The following is a 13,883-nucleotide window of genomic DNA, read 5'->3' on the forward strand; positions in this document are numbered from 1 at the left end:
CCAAATGCCGGGAGGTTCAGTCCTTCGAACCCCTGTTCCGCTGTCGGCTGTGCGGGGCAGCCTCCCATCGCCCGGCGGGGGAAGGAACCCCGCCGCCCCCGCCAGAGGGACCCGCCGCCGAGGCGCGACAGGCCGGCGGCGGCCCCGGTCAGGAGGTGACGAGCGAGGGACCCTGGCTGCGGCGGGGAGCCCTCCAGCGCTCACGTACGGAGGCCACGGGAGCGGGCACTGTGCCGGCGCTGACGTTGCCTCGGTTCGGTTCGGTTCGGTTCGCCTCGGTGCCCGCCAGGCACCGCAAGCCGGCCAGTTCCCACCTTCCCACGCCCCGCCCCCGGATATGGCGGAGCGGCCGTTCCGGGACGTTGTTACTGACGCTCCGCGGTCGCCGGGGCCGCCGGTGCGGAGCCGCAGGGGGATCCCGGCCGGGTAAGTAGCCCCGCTGGGGCTGCCCTTCCCCTCAGCTTACCGTGCGGCCGGGCCTTGGCGCCGAGCGGGACAGGGCTGGGCTCCGCTGCGGCCGCCCGCGGAGCAGCGGCGTTCCCTGCGGTCGCCTTCTCTCCCGTGCGGCACGCCAGGGCGCTGCGCAGTCCCCGAGCGCCCAGGGGTCCAGGCGCTGGTGGGCGCTGGCACCTGCAGGGGGAAGGCAGCGCCGAAGTCCCTGTGAGGCGATCCTGGCGGCGCGGCGCTCCAGGCCCGGCTTCAGCGAGGAGCGGGAAGGGGCGATCTTCCGTCAGACGGAGAGGAGGGGGTCCCTCTAGGAGCAGGGGGGCGGGGGCAGGCGGGGGGCGGGTGGCGGAGGGCGAGCTGGGAAACGCGCTGACGCTCTCCCGGCGTCTGGAAATCACCGTGGCTGTTGCTCGGCGGAACTAAAATTGTGGAAGGCGGTCTGGCAGGGGAGGTGTGTCGGTCTGTATGCAAGCTGAAGTGTGTTACCTCTGGAACAGGCTGGCTCTAAGAATCAGAAAAGGGACCAGGGATTTCTGACCCTCAGAACCATTTTCTTAGTATCTCGGAGAAACATTTCAAAGTTTCAAAGTCACATGATGCATGGCCCTCGTAGGGCAGGTGAGAAGGTAGTGCCACAGCCAGATAATCAAGCCACATATTTTTGGGAAGGGCTTTCTGCCCTGTTCATGAAGGGAAGGCATTCCCACCCCTCTGATCAAGTTCGTACAACGTTTTTGTTATGAGAGTCAAGGTTTGATTTTTTTTTTTTTTCAGTTACAAAGCAATACAAAGAGATCAAAATAATATTCATCTTACACCTCAGGCACTCGGTGTAGAATTCAGAAATGTAGAAATGCCAAGATTTGCTGTCCATGAAACCTGTTTTCGGTGTTCCGCTCTTTATTTTGGTCCCTTCTGTATTTGAGAGATGACTTTTGACTATTTCTCTCTCATATAATGAACTGAACAGATATTGCACAAGAAATCTGTTGATGCTTCCTAGCAAATAGAGGTCGCTTTGTAGGTCACTTTTATTCAGTTTTTCTACAGTTTGAGAGTAGAATGCATGCATTCAAGAAAAAAAGATTAAAAAATGATGGTTGAAATACTTCTTTAAAGAACTGGATTGTGGTCAAGTCACCCTATATTCTTTGAGGTATTTCAGATACTCTTTCATATTTAAGACTTGTAAATTGAGATGTGTACAACAAAACTGACAAGTGCTGAGTTTTTGTCACTGCAGCTTAGATCAATAGAAGCAATGCTTTGAGCTCACCACTGCTATAAAACATAAGCATCCCTCAAAAACCAAAACCACATAGATGCACACATCTAAAATTTGACAGCAGATTGGAAACTTGGTTTAAATCTGAGTTTCCCAGAAAATCAAAACAGAAAAACTGTTCTTCCAGGCTACAGATGACTCTTGTCTTGCTGTTCAAAAAGTATTCAGGTACCATTAATGCTTACTGAAGTTCTTCCTATCTCTTATTTCCTTAGCATTGCAGTTATTTTTCTGCATGAAGAAATAACCATCAACAATCTTTGTCACTACTCTTTTTGCAAAAATGTCAGTGAAAAAAATCTTAAATATTAAGATTTAATATTAAAATCTTAAATATTTAGAAAAAAGTTTAGAAAATCTTAATATTTACAGTTATTGCTTGAACTTCTCTACTGACAATGAAGAATAGTTGAATTTTCTATTTTGTACCTGTTGTACCTTTATACTTTTACTATTGATTTGTCAGGACTGTAAAGGTATTGATTTTAATTCTTGTGAACTTTTACTTTATTTTAAACAGTTTAATTCTTACTAACTAGAACTGGCTACTATTCATTACTTAACTGATAACTAACAGCAGTTTTATGTCACAGGATTCTTAACAGGCTGGAGAAGTCTTCAGCATATGATATTCTAAACTAACTCCTAGTGAACAAAGCTGTGAAGCTCTGTCAAGGAAGATTTAGGTTAGATTCAGGTTCTTCACCCCGAGAGTGGTTGTGAAGTGGAACAGGCTTGGCAGGGAAGAGGTCACAGCCCCAGGCCTGCCAGAATTCATCAAGTGTTGGGACAACACTCTTAGGCACGTGGTGTGACTCTTAGGGTATCACGTGCAGGTCCAGGAGTTTTATTTGATGATGCTTGTGGTCCCTTCCTACTAAGGATATTCTTGATCAATTATTCATACTTATATGATGACCTTACCTTTAAGAATTTCTTACCTTTAAGAATTAACTTTTTTTCCCCATGTCTCTGGCACATAAAATAGTGTAGAATCAAAATAACTGAGATCTCAAACATTTCACATTTATTATTTCTTTGAAATGCATTGTTACCAATATGTAGCTTTAAGGAATTAAGTTTTTTAACCATTATTTCAGTGATGACTGCTAAGTTTGGAATTCACTTACTCCCTGATTCTGTTATTTGGTTCATTAAAAGTCTAAAATATTTTCTTCCTTTCCATCCTTGTTGTGATCTCATTATGGTAGCTAAGTGTGTCTTATGTCTCATGGCGAGCAGGCTTTTTAACTGATATATTTTTAAGTCTCTCTAGTTTCCATTAATGTATTTGCCAAATATACAATTCAGTTGCTCAGTATTATAAATTATGTTTCAACAGTTTCTCTCTGAGTTTTAGATAGTATCTACTTCTACACATTTTCTTCTACAGTACCTGTGACCTGTTCTATAAAATTTAGGAAGTGATTTTCCATACTGCACACATGGTATTTGACTTATAAAACTTTTAATTACATTTTAAGGATGATCAAGAATGGCTGTACAGCTCTCATGACCAGCTCATTAAGAAGCCAAGATCAGAAAAATAAATATTCCTTCCCTCCTGTCACAGAAAGATTTTATTTACAGTGTATCAGGTGTCCATCTTTTTCAGACCTCCTTTATTAATTTTCTTACCTGGAGAGAAAAAAGTTTTCATTTTCATTACACTGTCCTGGCTTTCTACTTTATACTTTATATTTCCTATGCTCTATGGATATTTATATTACCACTATGTCTTCTGCCTTGAAATTTCACTTCTTACATTTCCCAGTAATAGCTATTTTACTTCACACAGTTATCTTTCTTCAGGCCTTATTGGTGCTGCTGCTTTCTATGTTGTCACTGTTGATCCTTGTCTGTAAATCTCAGTCTGTTTTTCAAAGCCTCTGCCACTTTGTCCTTGACTTTGCAGTAGGGTTTCTTTTTTTTTTTTTTTTTTTTTGTTTGATTATTTTCATGTGTACTATTTGTCCCTCATAAGCCTTTTGACTTCCTGTGTGTGAATTCCTTATGTAATTACTTGCACATTTTGAGAGTGATAAAGTCCATGCAAAAGCATCTTTCCATTGTGAAGTATAATCTGACAGATTTTTTAATTAGTGGAATATGTTTTGTAGTATGTGCTTAAAATACTTGCCATCGTGCAAACAAGATTATTAGTTGACTGATTAAGGAAAATTATTCATTGGAGTTTTTTTCTTCTGTCTAAACATAATATGTATACTTTTTAAGTGAAACTTGCAATGCAATAGGCAAGCATTTAGTAATCACAGCTTTGTAGAAAAACCAATCATGAAACTACACTGAAAAACCAGTAATATAATCTAAAGCAGTATGAAATGTCTCCACACTGCCTTCATGTGGATAAAAATCTAACTTTATGCCATTTAAAGTCCATTTTTTTTCTTCAGTATGAAACACTGGCTTCTTGAAACTGAAGGAATTTAAATTTTCTTCTGTAGTGACAAGGGATTTCAAGGATTAGAAATAATACAATATAAATCCACAGAAGCTATGGGAGCTTCTTAGTAGTAATCACCTTTCCACAAAAACACCTGTAGTTTCTCTCATGAGGTAATGAATACAGGAAAGGCAGAACAAGCATTGTGAAAGTTCCTGCTTTTCTTCAAGCTGTACTGATTATATAAACTCTCTGTTATCATAATTTAATACTTATTTTTAAAAACATCTTCATGTTTTTCTCAGGGCGTATCTTTTGTGTTTCTTTCATGTAACCATTTTTGTTCCAAAGAACATGTAATTTTATGACTGTTACAAGCTCAGCCCATCTTCTCGTCTCCTAGCATTCATCTGCCTTTCTGCCAGCTCACTTTCTGTTAATGTATGTCAGTGAATCAATGGACAAACATAGGGAGCACAGAATAGTGTTCAACAGCTTGTTCTGTAATCCTTCTTCACATGAGTTTATGTGTATTGGTTCAATCAGTAATGAATTAGTGAACTGTATTGTTTTAGTGTACTTTCGGTCTCTCATGAGTTGGACTAAGGTTTTAGTTGTTTTTTTCTTTTAAAATATAGTTATGAAATGGATTTATTTTGCATTTAATACTTCACTTTCCTACCACATAAAAGTCCAAGTTTCTTTTCATTGTCTGACATGAGTTAATCTATTGCTGCTTCTTAGACCTTCTTAATCATATTATTGCTCTTCTGCCCTGTCCTAAATGCGCTATATACCTTCCTGGAATACTTAAGTGACCTAGTTTCCCCAGTGGTTTTCTAATAATATTTTTTCCTACATAGAAGATCCATTGTGATGTGATCAGCAATTTTTCATCAAAGTCCTTTCATCTTCTTCTTTTTCTCGTTGTTTTTTGAGAATGCCCATAAGCTGAATGACATTGTGTTTGCTGATTATTTGATTATGGGCTGTAAAATACATTTTGTTTGTCTTTTGGTATTTTGTTCTTGTCTAAGTAACTGCATTTAAAATGGTAAATGTAGAAAATGCTAGAAAATATTGTAAATTTTTGCTAATAATTGAATGTTGTTGAGTACAATCTGTATCTACTATGATTATTCCAGAATGGTTTATTCTCTGCGGTAACACATCTCTCCCCTCAGTTTTATTTCTGGCTAGGCAACTGCCAACAGCATGTCCAGAATGCAGATAAACATGAACCCTGGGTCGCAGACATTAGAAAATCAAGTTAGATGTGATACAGTCAGTGGGATAATGTGTTACTTGTACACTTTCTACCTTCTCTGCAGTTCACTGTACTTGAGATCAGTATAGAGGGAAAAGTAGAGATGATAGTGGATGGAAGGACAAAAATACTGAAAAGAAGTTAGGAGGAAGTATGGCATTAATTATTATAGGGTAGATAATGAAGATGCAACAAGAGCAAGAAAGATTCAAAATATCTACCAGAATGTTGCAATTCTGGTTTTTTATTAATATGTAACTGGAATATAAGATTGCAACATATGGGTATCAGACATGGATTTGCCACTTAAGGTGAGAGTCATAGAATGGGATGGATCAGAAAAAACTTTAAAGGTCATCTAGTTTCAACCCACTACAAGCTCCCTTTTAAGTATTGGAAGACTATAGTAAGGTTTTTCCAGGGCATTCTGATCTCCACTCTCAACAGCCCAAACTCTCTCAGCCTGTATTCATAGCAGAGACACTGTGATCATCTTTGTCATCTTCCTCTGGACTTGTTCAAGCAGGTCCATGCCCTTCTAATGTTGGAGGTCCCAGAGCTGGATGCAGTGCTTCAGGAAGTTTCTCACCAGGGCTGAGTAGAAGTTTGAGTGATTAACAGAGGATTATAGAGGTTCTCTGTAACTGTTTATTTGTCCCTTAAGGTTGAAAACCTTTTATCAGCAGATACTGCAAATCTTGATTGCCCATCTGCAGGTAGTTACCATGTTTTGGTGGTGCAAAGCTTAAACATAGATGACTGTTCTATATACGTGTAAAGACAGTTTGGCAGGAGAGGGAACAAAATGGAAAAAGAGCAGGATGAGGATTAATGCGGAGACTAATTAGGAAAATTTTATGTGTAGCATATTAGACATACATGTCATTAATCTTCTGATGTAAATGGTAGAGGCTGACTAAAGTGGTAAATGTGACCTGACAAAAGATAATCAAGTTTTTGTGTGCAGTACCCCTACCCTCACCTCCAACACACACACCTCCTCCCTTTTGATTGTCTGTTATAGACAATTTGATTTGTCATAGGATAAAAACATGTGGTGGGAATTATCCTAAGGTAAGAACACCAGGTAGGAATTGCAGGAGGAAATGTCTGGATTGAACTAAATAGGGCAGGAGATCTTTCTCCTTTTTTAATGCCTGTATTAAAAAGAAATCAGCTCAGGTGGGGAGAACTGACGGGTTGCGCACATGCTGCCGCTGCTCCCAGGAGTGGCACAGAGGAGGAAGATGATTGCAGCTTTGTCCGCTGGTATGCAGGCAGAGCTGGGGACTCCTTTCCTCACAGGAGCATCAGGAGATCCTAATTATCCAGTCTGACATTCGAGGTCCTCGGATCTTAAGAGACACTAGATTCAGTCGCTCACCTGTAGACATCACTTAGATGCCTTAATTCCATGTTGGCTCGTTGTTTTACGGTTTTTTTGCAGGATTTGGTATGGTGTTTACACCTTTGCATGCTGGTCCTTCACATTTGCATGTCAGCTCAAATTTCACCTTTTCAGTCCCCGATGTCATCTCCGAGGAAGCGGCGGGCGGGGAGGGGATACTCGATGGGAGAGGTATTTTTAATCATCAACAGGTAATTTTAAAAAACCAACAAACTATTAACAGCAGGTGATTACAAGATGAAATTTTTAACAACAAATAGTTAAAACTCCAACTTAGCAGAAATTTAACTATGCAACCTTTTTTAAAAAAAATGAACACCTTTTTCTACTCATCACATGGATGGTTGCAAAACTGATGTATTCCAGAGATGGGAGAGCTCTGATCATTGTGCTTGACTTTGATGCACCTTGGCCGGCAAAAGAGTATAAAATGTTGCTGTAGACTGGGCAAACTGGTCTCCTGAGCTTGCAGGTAGCTTCTGTGTGAAACATCTCCATCTGCTCCTCAGCAGGGAGGCCTGCAGGGTATGTCCAACCCAGAGGCAGGGAGAACTGACTTTTGGAGGTTTGGGTAAAAAAAGCAGTAGGATCTAGCCACATACAGAGATAAAATCCTAAAGTAGTTCCATAGGTACTTTGTTGCTTTGTAACTGTTCATTCTGTGAGGCCAAAGACTGTAAACCTGTATGTTTCTAGCCAAGCCTCTGACATTACAACTCTTCAGACCCACTTATTTATATACTGGATTGACAAATTTAGATACTGTATTAGCATTAATTCTAATCACAGTCATCTGTGTAATCACTGTCATATTTCTCATGCCTGACCAAGTCTTCTCTCGGCTACATTGCTGCAAGGGGCATACTTGGCAGGATGACTTAAGCAGGCATATTCAGAGCATTTGCACACCTTTAGGAGGATTTTGTGTATTCAAGCATAGAGAACTAGAAATGTTGTCTCTCAAAGAACTTCTACAGCAAATTAGTCTGGTTTGAGAGATGCTTCCAGATCCTCATTTGCTGCAATTCTTGGAGGAATAAAACAGGCCTCGGTGAATTATTTTTGGAAGTGTTTCCATGTTTAAATTACTTTTCAAAGTAAGACATCTACCTCTTAAATTTTCACAGTAAGTATTATGTTGGAATAATTTTGTCTCTGCAGGAGACAGTAGAATTAACCTGAGGCACTTAATCTTGTTGAATAGGTGTATGTGTAAATGTGTCTGTCTAAAAATACATAGGATGGGGTAATCTGTTGTTCATTGGCTTTTCTTGAACAAGACTCCCCTCTTTGCTAATCCAGGTAATTAATTAGAAAATATTTGTATAAGGTACTGATATATTGAGGTATGATTATGTATTCTATGCAGAAAATTTTGTGCATTGGTTTTGTTTTCAATGAATAAATTTAGGTCACTTTATAAGAAATTGAAAGGAAAATTGTGTAACAAGAATTCTTGATTAAGAAACTTGGATTTTTTTTAGTTTTCAGTTTCTGTGTATACAATGTAGTTCAGAATTTCTTTGAATATGTTATTAGTGGAATTTAATCATAAGTTGTGTATATTAGCCCTCAAAAGCATTCTTCTTCACTTTATTGTTTAGATATTCCGTGAAGTTCCTGCACTGTGGTTTGGTTTTTAAAGACTTCAGTGATAGGACATAATTCTTTCTGATCTGAAGATAAGAATTTTAATGTTCTCACAAGCAACAATACTGTGAGATGGAATTTGATCAGGTTTTGACTAGTTATGTGTTTTTTGCTTTTGGAAGTTGGCTCTGGTGGGCTGTGCTTCAAACATCAGCTCTGCTTCATTTATGGACTTTATTGTAGTCTTTAGTTCCTGTACCAATTTTGATATTTGCCTAAAACTCCAAGTGATATAGTTAGCAACTCTTCCTTTTGTAACTAAATACGTCACCTAGCCACAGCTCTGTGATGTGCCTAATCTTCTCCCTTGCAGAATTCAATTCAATATCAAAACCAAGTTCTCTCAATAGCAATGCAAAATTCTGCCAGAGTGTTATTTGGCTGTACTAGATAATCTCTGCTTCTCTAATTTTAAAATTTTGTGTTTGATAAGGCTGAAACTCTTACACATTGTTGCTTAATTTTATTCCTCTTTAGTTAATATGGGTGAAATAATCAGCTTACAATGTCAGTGTTAGCAAATAAGCTACTTATTTAACTTGACCAAACGTGTTGAAGGTATTGAACTTTAAGGCAAAAACATTCCCAGTCTGAAAAGGGAACACTGACAAAATCATTCAGAAGAAAAAAGAGGAATAATTTATGAAAGGAACTGTAGCTAATGATGCCATCCAGTTGCTTTAAAGTGCTTCTATCTCAACTTTAATGAATTAGATTTGTCAACAGCATATGTTTTATGCACCACTTCTAATGAAGTGGCATACCAGCACTACAGTGTACTTTGAGGTTTATGCCATCAAAGCTTTTTGCTGTCATAAAGTAGACCTTTTTAAATAATAGATACTAAAAACTACATTTAAATAACATTAAGGTTGTGACACAAACACCAAATGACAAACTTCAGGCAATTCAAAGTTAGGGCTGACAAGTTGTCATTACCTTGCATTGTCATTTTTCAAAAAAAAAAAAAAAGCACCCTTGCATGATTTAAGGATTGAATGTCAGAGTAACTTTAAATTTCTTGGCTTTTGTAGGCTGGAGTTAAAACCTTTCTGTCATTTTCTATTCAGGGTTTTTTGTTGTTTTGTTTGGCTTTTTTGTTTTGTTTTGTTTCATTCTTTTTTTGTATCTCCTCTGTTTTTAGAAAAATAATAAAAACAGTGGAAACAGTACACTCTTTACTGTCTTTGTTTTTAATATAAAACACAACTGTAAGAATATTGGTCAAAGAATGCTATCCTGTTGTCAAAATTACATGCTGTTCTTTCAAACTTCCTTTGCTTACGTCTTTGCTGATTTTTCTATGGAACTTTTGAGTTATGGGAACTTTAGTCTTGAAGTACTTTAGCCACAACCCCATAAAGTATTGATAATTTGTAATTCTTTTCCACATAAAGAACCACTTCCATTTTATTGAACACTACTGCCTAAACCAAGAGTATACAGAAAGCTTGTTAAAAGATTTTTAATGACTTAAAATATGTGAAACAAAAGCAGGTAAACAGGGGAGTTTCTGTTATTTTTTTATATATGCTTTCCCTTTTTTTTTTTTTTTGCTGTTAAATGTAATAGAACTTTCTGTTCAGGTATTTTAACATGACTGTATAAACACAGTCCTTTCAGATCCTCTATAGAGATGATTCCTCAAGGTCTGTAAGTCTAATGTAGGCAGTCTATTATTTTCATTATCATTTCATCAGCTTAATCTAGCATAAACTGGTACTGCTGCCAAGTTGTCAGGCCTGCACAGACACTCACTTCAGCCTCATGTTACCATCAGTATTCATACAGCTTCCTGGTAAATAGGTATAAAGGGGCTTGCATGGGCTAAGTGGCTGGTACAGAAGGTTGGTAGGATTCTGTGAAAAAAGGGTTAGAAAATGTGGTCTCTTGTTCAACTCCTCTGAATCTCTTTTTTCAGTACACTCAATCAGTTTCTCACAATTCTTTTTGTTGTGTTGCTTGTAGTGTGTAATGGTACAAAAACCTACTTTGAATAAAAAGTTGTGATCATTCCAAGAAGAATTGGTTTAGAGAGCTAAATCATATAGTACTACAGGTAAGTGGATTGTTTGAAATCAGAATAGTAGTCTCTGCAATATTTTAAATTCTTAAGATGCCACTTGACTGGGTACATGTAAGTTATGTAAGGTAGTGTAAATATAGGGAATTGTTGCTGCATTAAATTACAAGCTGGCTTGTACTGAGCATTAATCCAGTTATAAATAAGAAACCCAGCCCACTTCCATAAACTGGCCCCTGGGCTGACTGTCAGGGGCTTCAACCAATAACATCTTTCCTAAGTGCAAGCATGTAGCTGGTTCAAGGTCTAGGGGTGTAAAGTATGAACTAATGGGCTGTTTAGACCCAGGAATTTTGAATTTCCTATAAAAGTAAGCTCCGAACAATAAAGAATGGTGTTTGCTGATGTTCAGACGGGGTTTATTGGGTGTGCTGTCTCACACACCTAACCACCACATGACAGGGAATGGTGAGCAATACAGCCTTCTTTGTGCTTATACTGTAATAAACTTATCCCTGGTGCACACAGTGATAGAGGAAAAAAATGGAAAAATCATTCTGGTCTGCCTTGATACTAAAAATCAAGTTATTTTTTAAATACTTTTGCTTGATATACACTTGCAAATCTATTTACTTTCGTTTAACTTATTTGGAACAAACTTAAATTTTCTGAGTAATGTTTAGCTCCAAAGATTAGCATAAGGGTGTTGTGGTATCACTTATTACCAGCTTACCTAGGAAAAATGTCATTTCAATAAATGCTACCCCACTTTTCTATCTTCAAATAATTTCTTCCTTATTCAGACTATGTGCCATTATTTAGTTTTCTCATTGGATATTTTGGTTTTTCTGGTAATGTCCTTCAAACTGCTTCATAGTAGTATACCAGTAAAGAAAGTCTTGGTTTGGGACCACGTGCTGTTGGCTGGGTCACAACAAGCATAATTTATCTTAGAGGTTAAAGTAATTAAATTAAATCTCTGGTTCACTGTAGAACTATTATATAAAAATAGATTTGGTGACAACTCATGCTTCTGAAGGATATTCTGCTGAAGTTATTACTTTATTATTATTATTATTTAATTATTACAGATTTAGGCAGTTAAAAAAAGATATAGAGTAAATCCTAAAAATTTGATTGTAATATAAATTTCCTCCTTGAATCTTGCATGGCTTATTTTTTTTAAGTTGTAAAATTCTTTGAAATTATTACAAGGAAAAAGAAATTTGCTAAAATGTTAGTGTGACCATGGAAAAATTTTTGACCCCTTTAGTTTGTGATGTCCTCCTGTCTTTCTATAAACCTGAAATGTAGTCTTCCTTCAAAAAACCAAAAATTGATTTTTAGTTTTCAGTGAAGTTTTGTTGTAATTGGCAAATAGTGCACATTGTTTACACTGTAGTTCTACTTCTTGTCCAATTGCACAAGTCATTTAAGTCTTGTAATTATGTAAGAAATAATACAGTGCATGGTATTCAATTACAAGATATTTATGAACACTTGCCCTCTTAATCATGAAACCAAAGGCTAAGGGGTTTTGGCACTAAAGAATCTGATATAAATTTTATAGTAGAATTTTTAAGATAGGGAGGACGAAGCCCTTTCTGCATCACAAATCAGCTCATTGTCTTTCCTTTTTGCACAATAATTTATGACCTTGTCTGGCTCCAAATAATTATTTCTTTTTCCCAGTGTGAATTCATTTAGTTATGATTAATTCTCTCCCTTTTTGTGCTCTTGCCTCTATCATATCTTGGAATAATATTCTTGACACAGCATCTTCCCAGAAGAGATGGCTGAATGTATTAGAGCTATCTCTGAGTATTCTTGAACCATGTGGCATTTCCATGGCATATGTAGTAACAGTATAAAGGTAAATGAACTTCACCATGAATACAGTATGTTTCTTTAGTGAGCTGGCAGCTGTGAGACTCTTTGTTGCTCTATGATAAGGAGCTTTGAGCTGGAGCTTAAAGGTATTGTTTACAATGTCTTTGATAAGAAGTAAGTTCCTTTAACTGTAACTATTCCTTTATTTTCCTTTCATTCTTCTTCAACAGGAATGGAAAAACATTCCTGTTAAAGGATAAATATTCTTTAAAATTGACACTTGGTTGTGTGTCCTTTTGCTTTTGTAGCATCATAGTTGAGATGACTTGTGCTTCCTGCAAAAAAATAAAGATGTAAGATCTTATAATGTTATAAAGTTATCAAGTAGCAAAACTGAATTGAAATATCGAGAGAGTGTTCTGGGATGATAAAGACTACCACTGAGAAACTAGGTGGAAAAATTATTTATGTATGACTTGTGAATTAGTGAGAAGGCTCTGCCTTAAGATTTTTTTTAATCTTCCCTAATAGTTACAGAACTGAAAACCAGTTAGACACAATGTGTAGTTTGATAATCACTAATTAGATGTGTTATAGACCTATTTTCATATCAGTTGGTACATTTGTAGTTTAATATAGTGTTCCATAGATGTCTTTCGTATCTTCTATTTTTATTCCCTTCAGTAGTGTTTAAACCCTATATCATGTATTATCGGTGGTGTTTTTTAATGTACTTGGGTGAAGTCATGAGTTCTGCTCTGAATATAAACTGACAATTATCTACAAGTCGAGTCATAGTCAGGGCTAAGCACTTCACATAAAGAAGCGTAAATCAATGTCCGTTTAATTAAAACAGACAATACTGTTGGTCTGTGTGTTATAATTCTTTTCCTCCTTTAAGTGATCTTTTGACCAGATAGTTTTTAAAGAATAAAACATACAGATCAATCTGATGGAGACCTGTAGTAGAATCAATATACTGCTGAGTACCAAGACTGTGCTTTAACTAGCTGTGCTAAAGGAAAACAGTATGCTCTTGAGACTCCTACTCTTCTCTAGGAAGAAGAACAGAATTAGAAGGCAAGCAAGAAGATGTCTGGCCATGAAAATGAATGAGTCTTCATGAAGAGCCAGTTACCAGCCCAAACTGTTGAAAGGGCACTATAAGGCTTCTGTATTAGTAGAAAGCATAATTCTCTTGATGTGGAACTTTAAGCACCATCTATGCATATGTCTCTGCATATTTTATTGTGATTTTACAGATTCATCAAAGATGGGCTTTTATTGTTTTGGTATATACAGACTAGTTGTCAAGGAAGATTTTAAAATGGCTTTGATTAGGCATAAATTAAGTTCATGCATGGGACAATCATGTGAGGTATTTGAACAGATACTTCACATGAGTCTTCTGATGGGAAGTATCTTGGTTATTATGTTTTCTTTTTTCACAACTAGTAACATTTCAAAAACTAATTACAACTTTCAGCTAAAAGATTGAAAGCAGTAGACTTTCAGATAATTAGAGACCAGTGTGTCTATGTGAAGAAAATTTTTGTATTAAAATGTATT

General features: G+C 37.6%; 2 protein-coding genes across 20 annotated transcripts in view; one reads left to right on the forward strand and one right to left on the reverse strand.

Moving 5' to 3' along the window:
* The window catches only part of SLF1 (SMC5-SMC6 complex localization factor 1), a 34,829-nt gene extending 34,054 nt beyond the window's left edge, over positions 1-775 (reverse strand). For 7 of the 11 annotated variants that reach the window (XR_005255326.1, XR_005255325.1, XR_005255324.1 and 4 more), the window contains exon 1: positions 209-329. The gene's annotated coding sequence lies outside the window, so the exon portion shown is untranslated. Of the gene's footprint in view, positions 1-208; positions 349-466 lie in introns of those variants that run through there. The other 4 variants (XM_038124595.1, XM_038124596.1, XM_038124593.1 and 1 more) reach the window with 3 other exon arrangements.
* Positions 297-13,883, forward strand: part of KIAA0825 (KIAA0825 ortholog) — a 243,184-nt gene continuing 229,597 nt past the window's right edge. For 8 of the 9 annotated variants that reach the window (XM_038124587.1, XM_038124585.1, XM_038124589.1 and 5 more), the window contains exon 1: positions 297-426. The gene's annotated coding sequence lies outside the window, so the exon portion shown is untranslated. Of the gene's footprint in view, positions 427-10,429; positions 10,521-13,883 lie in introns of all 9 variants that reach the window. The other variant, XM_038124584.1, reaches the window with a different exon arrangement.

Source organism: Motacilla alba, chromosome Z (assembly GCF_015832195.1).
Source record: "Motacilla alba alba isolate MOTALB_02 chromosome Z, Motacilla_alba_V1.0_pri, whole genome shotgun sequence".
In the NCBI taxonomy this organism is placed as follows: domain Eukaryota; kingdom Metazoa; phylum Chordata; class Aves; order Passeriformes; family Motacillidae; genus Motacilla; species Motacilla alba.